General features: G+C 45.0%; 1 non-coding gene across 1 annotated transcript; it reads right to left on the reverse strand.

Moving 5' to 3' along the window:
- Nucleotides 1–9,234: 9,234 nt before the first annotated feature.
- Nucleotides 9,235–9,341, reverse strand: LOC141113073 (U6 spliceosomal RNA). The gene has a single exon (XR_012236706.1). It is a non-coding gene; the product is annotated as a U6 spliceosomal RNA (small nuclear RNA).
- Nucleotides 9,342–9,650: the final 309 nt, after the last annotated feature.

Genomic DNA, 9,650 nt, shown 5'->3' on the forward strand with positions numbered 1-9,650 from the left:
TGTGAAATGGTAAGGGGGTACATAAGTACCCCTACCATTTCACGAAGAAAGTGTCAAAAATGTTAAAAATGACAAGAGACAGTTTTTGACAATTCCTTTATTTAAATGCTTCTTCTTTCTTCTATCTTCCTTCATCTTCTGGTTCTTCTGGCTCTTCTGGTTCTTCCTCCGGCGTTCTCGTCCAGCATCTCCTCCGCGGCGTCTTCTGTCTTCTTCTCCTCGGGCCGCTCCGCACCCATGGCATGGGGGGAGGCTCCCGCTCTTCTCTTCTTCTTTTCTTCTCTTCTTCTCTTCTTCATTTTCTTCTCCGGGCCGCTCCGCAATCCATGCTGGCATGGAGGGAGGCTCCCGCTGTGTGACGGCGCTCCTCGTCTGACAGTTCTTAAATAACGGGGGGGCGGGGCCACCCGGTGACCCCGCCCCCCTCTGACGCACGGTGACTTGACGGGACTTCCCTGTGGCATTCCCCGTGACGTCACAGGGAAGTCCCGTCAAGTCACCGTGCGTCAGAGGGGGGCGGGGTCACCGGGTGGCCCCCCCCCCCCGTTATTTAAGAACTGTCAGACGAGGAGCGCCGTCACACAGCGGGAGCCTCCCTCCATGCCAGCATGGGTGCGGAGCGGCCCGGAGAAGAAAAGAAGAAAAGAAGAAGAGAAGAAGAGAAGAAAAGAAGAAGAGAAGAGCGGGAGCCTCCCCCCCATGCCATGGGTGCGGAGCGGCCCGAGGAGAAGAAGATAGAAGACGCCGCGGAGGAGATGCTGGACGAGAACGCCGGAGGAAGAACCAGAAGAGCCAGAAGAACCAGAAGAACCAGAAGATGAAGGAAGATAGAAGAAAGAAGAAGCATTTAAATAAAGGAATTGTCAAAAACTGTCTCTTGTCATTTTTAACATTTTTGACACTTTTTTCGTGAAATGGTAGGGGTACTTATGTACCCCCTTACCATTTCACACAGGGGGGGGGCCGGGATCTGGGGGTCACCTTGTTAAAGGGGGCTTCCAGATTCCGATAAGCCCTCCGCCCGCAGACCCCCACAACCACCGGCCAGGGTTGTGGGGATGAGGCCCTTGTCCTCATCAACATGGGGACAAGGTGTTTTGGGGGGCTACCCCAAAGCACCCTCCCAATGTTGAGGGCATGTGGCCTGGTACGGTTCAGAAGGGAGGGGGGGCCGCACTCTCGTCCCCCCCTCTTTTCCTGCGGCCTGCCAGGTTGCGTGCTCGGATAAGGGTCTGGTATGGATTTTTGGGGGGACCCCACGCCGTTTTTTTTTTTTTTTTTGGCGCGGGGTTCCCCTTAAAATCCATACCAGACCTGAAGGGTCTGGTATGGAATTTAGGGGGAACCCCACGTCATTTTTTTTTTTTAAATTTTGGCCGGGGTTCCCCTTAATATCCATACCAGACCTGAAGGGCCTGGTATGGAATTTAGGGGGACTCCCACGTCATTTTTTTTTTTTAAGTTTGGTTCGGGGTTCCCCTTTGGGGAATTCCCATGCCGTTTTTATCAATGAACTTCTATGTGTATTGTCGGCAATGCAATAGCCGCGAGTAGTTTTAAATGAGTTTTTTCCTTCAAAATGTCATTTTGCTGTCAGACTGTTCTAAACACAGGAAACATGCGCCCCTTTACAGGCACACTATAGACACCCCCCAGGTACGAAATTTAAAGGGATATTACACTTTTATTGATTGACTTTAACCACTTGAGCCCCGGACCATTATGCTGCCTAAGGACCAGAGGTCTTTTTCCAATTTGGCACTGCGTCGCTTTAACTGCTAATTGCGCGGTCATGCAATGCTGTACCCAAACGAAATTTGCGTCCTTTTCTTCCCACAAATAGAGCTTTCTTTTGATGGTATTTGATCACCTCTGCGGTTTTTATTTTTTGCGCTATAAACGGAAAAAGACCGAAAATTTTGAAAAAAAATGATATTTTCTACTTTTTGTTATAAAAAAAATCCAATAAACTAAATTTTAGTCATACATTTAGGCCAAAATGTATTCGGCCACATGTCTTTGGTAAAAAAAATGTCAATAAGCGTATATTTATTGGTTTGCGCAAAAGTTATAGCGTCTACAAACTAGGGTACATTTTCTGGAATTTACACAGCTTTTAGTTTATGACTGCCTATGTCATTTCTTGAGGTGCTAAAATGGCAGGGCAGTACAAAACCCCCCCAAATGACCCCATTTTGGAAAGTAGACACCCCAAGGAAATTGCTGAGAGGCATGTTGAACCCATTGAATATTTATTTTTTTTGTCTCAAGTGATTGAAAAATGACAAAAAAAAAAAAATATTTACAAAAAGTCGTCACTAAATGATATATTGCTCACACAGGCCATGGGCCTATGTGGAATTGCACCCCAAAATACATTTAGCTGCTTCTCCTGAGTATGGGGATACCACATGTGTGGGACTTTTTGGGAGCCTAGCCGCGTACGGGGCCCCGAAAACCAATCACCGCCTTCAGGATTTCTAAGGGTGTAAATTTTTGCTTTCACTCTTCACTGCCTATCACAGTTTCGGAGGCCATGGAATGCCCAGGTGGCACAAAACCCCCCAAAATGACCCCATTTTATAAAGTAGACACCCCAAGCTATTTGCTGAGAGGCATATTGAGTCCATGGAATATTTTATATTTTGACACAAGTTGCGGGAAAGTGACACTTTTTTTTTTTTTTTTTTTTTTTTTTCATAAAGTTGTCACTAAATGATATATTGCTCACACAGGCCATGGGCATATGTGGAATTGCACCCCAAAATACATTTAGCTGCTTCTCCTGAGTATGGGGATACCACATGTGTGGGACTTTTTGGGAGCCTAGCCGCGTACGGGGCCCCGAAAACCAATCACTGCCTTCAGGATTTCTAAGGGTGAAAATTTTTGATTTCACTCTTTACTGCCTATCACAGTTTCGGAGGCCATGGAATGCCCAGGTGGCACAAAACCCCCCCAAATGACCCCATTTTGGAAAGTAGACACCCCAAGCTATTTGCTGAAAGGCATGGTGAGTATTTTGCAGCTCTCATTTGTTTTTGAAAATGAAGAAAGACAAGAAAAAACATTTTTTTTTTTTCTTTTTTCAATTTTCAAAACTTTGTGACAAAAAGTGAGGTCTGCAAAATACTCACTATACCTCTCAGCAAATAGCTTGGGGTGTCTACTTTCCAAAATGGGGTCATTTGGGGGGGTTTTGTGCCACCTGGGCATTCCATGGCCTCCGAAACTGTGATAGGCAGTGAAGAGTGAAATCAAAAATTCACGCCCTTAGAAAGCCTGAAGGCGGTGCTTGGTTTTCGGGGTCCTGTACGCGGCTAGGCTCCCAAAAAGTCTCACACATGTGGTATCCCCGTACTCAGGAGAAGCAGCAGAATGTATTTTGGGGTGTAATTTCACATATTTCCATGGCATGTTTGAGCAATATATCATTTAGTGACAACTTTGTGCAAAAAAAAAAAAAAAAAAAAAAAATTTGTCTCTTTCCCGCAACTTGTGTCGCAATATAAAATATTCCATGGACTCGACATGCCTCTCAGCAAATAGCTTGGGGTGTCTACTTTCCAAAATGGGGTCATTTGGGGGGGTTTTGAACTGTCCTGGCATTTTATGCACAACATTTAGAAGCTTATGTCACACATCACCCACTCTTCTAACCACTTGAAGACAAAGCCCTTTCTGACACTTATTGTTTACATGAAAAAGTTTTTTTTTTTTGCAAAAAAATTACTTTGAACCCCCAAACATTATATATTTTTTTAAAGCAAATGCCCTACAGATTAAAATGGTGGGTGTTTCATTTTTTTTTTTCACACAGTAATTGCGCAGCGATTTTTCAAACGCATTTTTTGGGGAAAAAACACACTTTTTTTAATTTTAATGCACTAAAACACGCTATATTGCCCAAATGTTTGATGAAATAAAAAAGATGATCTTAGGCCGAGTACATGGATACCAAACATGACATGCTTTAAAATTGCGCACAAACGTGCAGTGGCAACAAAATAAATACATGTTTAAAAGCCTTCAAAAGCCTTTACAGGTTACCACTTTAGATTTACAGAGGAGGTCTACTGGAAAAATTACTGCCCTCGATCTGGCCTTCGCGGTGATACCTCACATGCATGGTGCAATTGCTGTTTATGTTTGACGACAGACCGCCGCTTGCGTTCGCCTTAGCGCGAGAGCAGGGGGCGACAGGGGTGTTTTTTTTTTTTTTTTTTTTTTTCTTTATTATTTTTTTGCTTTTTTAATCTTACTTTTAAACTGTTCCTTTCATATTTTTTTTTTTAATCATTTTTATTGTTATCTCGGGGAATGTAAATATCCCCTATGATAGCAATAGGTAGTGACAGGTACTCTTTTTTGAAAAAATTGTGGTCTATTAGACCCTAGATCTCTCCTCTGCCCTCAAAGCATCTGACCACACCAAGATCGGTGTGATAAAATGCTTCCCCAATTTCCCAATGGCGCTATTTACATCCGGCGAAATCTAAGTCATGAAATACTCGTAGCTTCCGGTTTCTTAGGCCATAGAGATGTTTGGAGCCACTCTGGTCTCTGATCAGCTCTATGGTCAGCTGGCTGAATCACCGGCTGCATTCTCAGGTTCCCTGTTGAGACAGGAGAGCCAGAGAAAAACACGGAAGACGGTGGGGGGGGGGGCATTCCCTCCCACGGCTTGTAAAAGCAGTCTAGAGGCTAATTAGCCGCTAGGATTGCTTTTACATGAAAGCCGACCGCTGGCTGAAAAGAATGATACCAAGATGATACCTAAACCTGCAGGCATCATTCTGGTATAACCACTCAAAGTCGTGAATGGCGTACCTGAAGACAAAAAAATGGTTAACAATGGTTAACAATAAAGCACAGTAAAGTGTAAATAATTACACACCTGAAAAACAAACATGATAAAACATAATAACAATAACAATAACAATAAAACATTGCAGAATAGAATACAGTAAAAAAGAGCAGAACAATAGAGAGAGAGAATAGAGAGAGAGAGAACAATAAAACAACAACTATTTTTTTTTATTTCATATTTTTTTTTTTTTTTTACACTTTTTTTGTAACTAACTTTTATAACTGTAACCGGTTCCAGGTTCGGGTCTCTCAAAATGCGATGGCATCTTGGGAGACCCTGTGAAAGTGTGCCTAGTCTGTGCAATGCTGTACCCTACGCTAATACTCAACTAGTGAATGGTAGCGTTCAAAACATTCACCAATGCAAAGACCAGGATTGTCAGGACAGGAGGGACAATAATAGCGGGTGTCACGCCTATATCCGTGCTTGCTGCAGACACGACATCTTTTTTGGGGGTTCGTTGGGTAGGGGTACTCGGGAGGACATAAAGAAAATGCCTCTCATGCAGCCGACTGCATTTGGTTGGGGATGTGAATGGGGGAAGTACGGGCGCTGCAGAAGCGGTGGGTTCCCAATTAGGATTGGCGAATGCAGCAGGAAGGGCACTATGGGCACGATGGGCCTGTGTTTGTCTTTTTGGTGGCAGCGGGACACTACTTGTGCTTGCCACCTCACCAGCTTCAACTGCACTTATGGGACTCGCCACGTCACCAAGTGTTACTGCAGTGCTGGTTTGACTACGACCGGGGTGTACTAGGCCGCTGGCGCTTGCCAGTTCACCAAAACGCTACCAAAAAACGTTAGCGATCGCAGGGATCAGGCCTGACTCTGCGAACGCTGCAGTTATGCGTTTAGTGTTTTGTAAGTGACAGTGATCGATCGATACTGCACTTGGGTGGGCTGGGCCGGGCCGGGCGGAGGGGCAAAACGCAGGTGCTAGCAGGTATCTGGGCTGATCCCGCTAACACTGCGTTTTTGGGAACCCTAAACTGCTGGTGACGCTAGTATAGATCTGATCGGATCAGATATTGATGCGATCAGATACTATACCACTAAGGGAGGTGTACGGTGCGTGCGTGGGTGTTAGCGGTACTGGCGCTAATCTGACGCTGCCTGGGGCTGGTGCTTGCCAGTTCACCAAAACGCTACAAAAAAAACTGTTAGCGATCGCAGGGATCAGGCCTGACTCTGCGAACGCTGCAGTTATGCGTTTAGTGTTTTGTAAGTGTCAGTGATCGATCGATACTGCACTTGGGTGGGCTGGGCTGGGCCGGGCGGAGGGGCAAAACGCAGGTGCTAGCAGGTATCTGGGCTGATTCCGCTAACACTGCGTTTTTGGGAACCCTAAACTGCTGGGGACGCTAGTATAGATCTGATCGGATCAGATATTGATCCGTTCAGATACTATACCACTAAGGGAGGCGTATGCTGCGTGCGTGGGTGTTAGCGGTACTGGCGCTAATCTGACGCCTGGGGCTGGTGCTTGCTAGTTCACCAAAATGCTACCAAAAAAACTGTTAGCGATCGCAGGGATCAGGCCTGACTCTGCGAACGCTGCAGTTATGCGTTTAGTGTTTTGTAAGTGACAGTGATCGATCGATACTGCACTTGGGTGGGCTGGGCGGAGGCACAAAACGCAGGTGCTAGCAGGTATCTGGGCTGATCCCGCTAACACTGCGTTTTTGGGAACCCTAAACTGCTGGGGACGCTAGTATAGATCTGATCGGATCAGATATTGATCCGTACAGATACTATACCACTAAGGGAGGCGTATGCTGCGTGCGTGGGTGTTAGCGGTACTGGCGCTAATCTGACGCTGCCTGGGGCGACGCATATCACCGCCGGGCGATCAGGGGGCTAAACCTTTATTTGGTAATAAACGGCGGGTGCCCTGACACTATAAAAAATAAACAAACTAACCAGCGTCAACCGTAACAGTTATACGGTGATCAGTGGTGAAAGGGTTAACTAGGGGGCAATCAAGGGGTTAAAACATTTATTAGGTAGTATATGGGGGTCCCTGACGCTATAAAACGCTGACGGCGAACCTAAATATTTACCTCACTAACTAGCGTCACCAGCGACACTAATACAGCGATCAGAAAAATGATCGCTTAGTGACACTGGTGACAGGGGGTGATCAAGGGGTTAAAACTTTATTAGGGGGGGTTAGGGGGGTACCCTAGACCTAAAGGGGGGTAGTACTCACTGTCCCAACACTGTAACTGTCACAAACTGACACTATGCAGTAATCAGAAAAAAAAAAAAAAAAAAACTGCTGGTGTCAGTTTGTGACAGGGGGGGGGGTGATTGGGGGGGGATCGGGGGGCGATCGGGGGGGGATCGGGGTGTTTTGTGTGCCTGGCATGTTCTACTGTGTGTGTGTGTGTGTTGGTGCACTCACATAGATGTCTTCTCTCCTCGGGCCGGAACGGAAAATACCGACCCGAGGGGAGATGACATCACTTCCTTTGCTGCTGTTTAGCATACAGCAGCAAAGGAGTGTTTTCATTGGCCGGCGGCGATCGCGAGGGGGGGGCCACGAACGGATGGTCTCCCCCTCATCACCGATCGCCGCTGGACAAAAGACGACCGCCTCGGGCACCGGGGGGGGGTCCGATCGGACCCCCCACCCGCGGAAGGCAAATCACGTACCCTGTACGTGATTTTGCCTGTCCGTGCCACTTTGCCGACGTACATCGGCGTGAGGCGGTCGTCAAGTGGTTAAGCATTATTAAAATCACTGCTCCTGAAAAAACGGCCGTTTTTAAAACTTTTTTTTGCATTGATCCATGTCCCCTGGGGCAGGACCCAGGTCCCCAAACACTTTTTATGACAATAACTTGCATATTAGCCTTTAAAATTAGCACTTTTGATTTCTCCCATAGACTTTTAAAGGGTGTTCCGCGGCATTCGAATTTGCCGCGAACACCCCAAATTGTTCGCTGTTCGGTGAACTTGCGAACAGCCAATGTTCGAGTCGAACATGAGTTAGACTCGAACTCGAAGCTCATCCCTATCAGGCACACATGCTGCTTGATGAAGAACAAAGATCGGGATTGCATCTTCAATTTTTATACATAAAAAAAAAAAGTCTTAAATAAAGGCAAAGCCTTTAAATGAGGCTGTTGTCTCAGATGGAATATATGTCCCTTTTAAATAGCTTTGATATGTTGAATGGTTCTGACTCCGGGTCACATCTTGCTTCCCATTATACTCTATGGGCATTCCTTTCTATCATTTATCTGCCATTCCATAGAAAACAGCTGTAATCCCAAAAAATCTCAATCTTACAATCTGCTATTCTACTTGAAGAACAGCTGTGGTAAAGGTGGATTTGCTATGTCTCTCAAATTTGCCTGCAAATGAGTTTAGATTTTACTTCCCATTATACTCTATGGGCATTCCCTTCTGTCATATGTTGGGCATTCCATAGAAAACATTAATATTCCCACTTAATGTCAAATTTGAACATCACCACTGAACATAGAGAGTATGTCTGCTAAAGATTGATCTGATATGACCAATGGTTCTGACTCCAGGTCACATCTTGCTTCCCATTATACTATTCACGTATGCGTTCGCTTCTGCGCGCGAGCTCGTCGGGACAGGGCGTTTTAAAAATTTTTTTTTTTTTTTTTATTATTTATTTTACTTTATTTTATTTATTTTTTCACTGTTTTTTTTTTTAAAAAAATTTGGATCACTTTTATTCCTATTACAAGGAATTTAAACATCCCTTGTAATAGAAAAAAGCATGACAGGTCCTCTTAAATATGAGATCTGGGGGGTCAAAAAGTCCTCAGATCTCATATTTAGACTAAAATGCAAAAAAAAAAAAAAAAAAAAAAGTCGTTAAAAAAAATGACACAAAAAAAATTGTGCCTTTAAGAGAAGTGGGCGGAGCTGACGTAATGACGTCGCTCCGGCCGTCCTATGGTATAGAGACGGGTGGGGGCCATCTTGGCCTCACTCGTCTCAGTACCTCAACAGTGACAGGTCCCGATCTCCTCCGCCGCTACCTACGGCTCCGGTAAGCGGCGCAGGGTGCGGGAGAGCGGCGGGAGGGGGGGTGGCACCTCTCCCTCCGCCGATAACGGTGATCTCGCGGCGAACCCGCTGCAGAGACCACCATTATCGTGTACAGAAACGCCGGCCCTAAAGATGGATACCTCGGTTGTGGCAGCAGCTGCTGCCGTTACCGAGATATCCATCTTTAAAAAAAATGACGTATATATACAGTGAGCGGTCCTGAAGTGGATATATATATATATATATATAAATATATATAATTTTTTTTTATTATTATTTAATGGTTCATAACAAGAAGGAAAAAGTAATTGAGTACGTTATATTTGGGGCAAGAAAATATGGAACGCTTCACGAATTTGCGTGTCATCCTTGCGCAGGGGCCATGCTAATCTTCTCTGTATCGTTCCAATTTTAGTATATGTCCTGCCGAAGCGAGGACAATCCTATGGGGATCCTGAGAGTTATATAAACCCCACCAAGTACTGAACTGACCAACTTAGGGAGAGTGAAAAATATTGATACTTTAATTTATATATTCCAAACTAATTCTATGAATTGCTTTTCTTCCTGATAAATAATGTCTGTAAATTGAAAAGTTGATTTAAATAAAGAAAATAAGCAATATAAAGCATATTTTGAAGCAAAGCGCCGCATGCAAATCAACAACTCTGCCACTAAGCATTGTGGGAGTGCAGTACCCGCCCATCAAACGTCATTGAACAGTTACATAACGATACACAAACAAGTT

Source organism: Aquarana catesbeiana, linkage group LG11 (assembly GCF_042186555.1).
Source record: "Aquarana catesbeiana isolate 2022-GZ linkage group LG11, ASM4218655v1, whole genome shotgun sequence".
Lineage (NCBI taxonomy): Eukaryota > Metazoa > Chordata > Amphibia > Anura > Ranidae > Aquarana > Aquarana catesbeiana.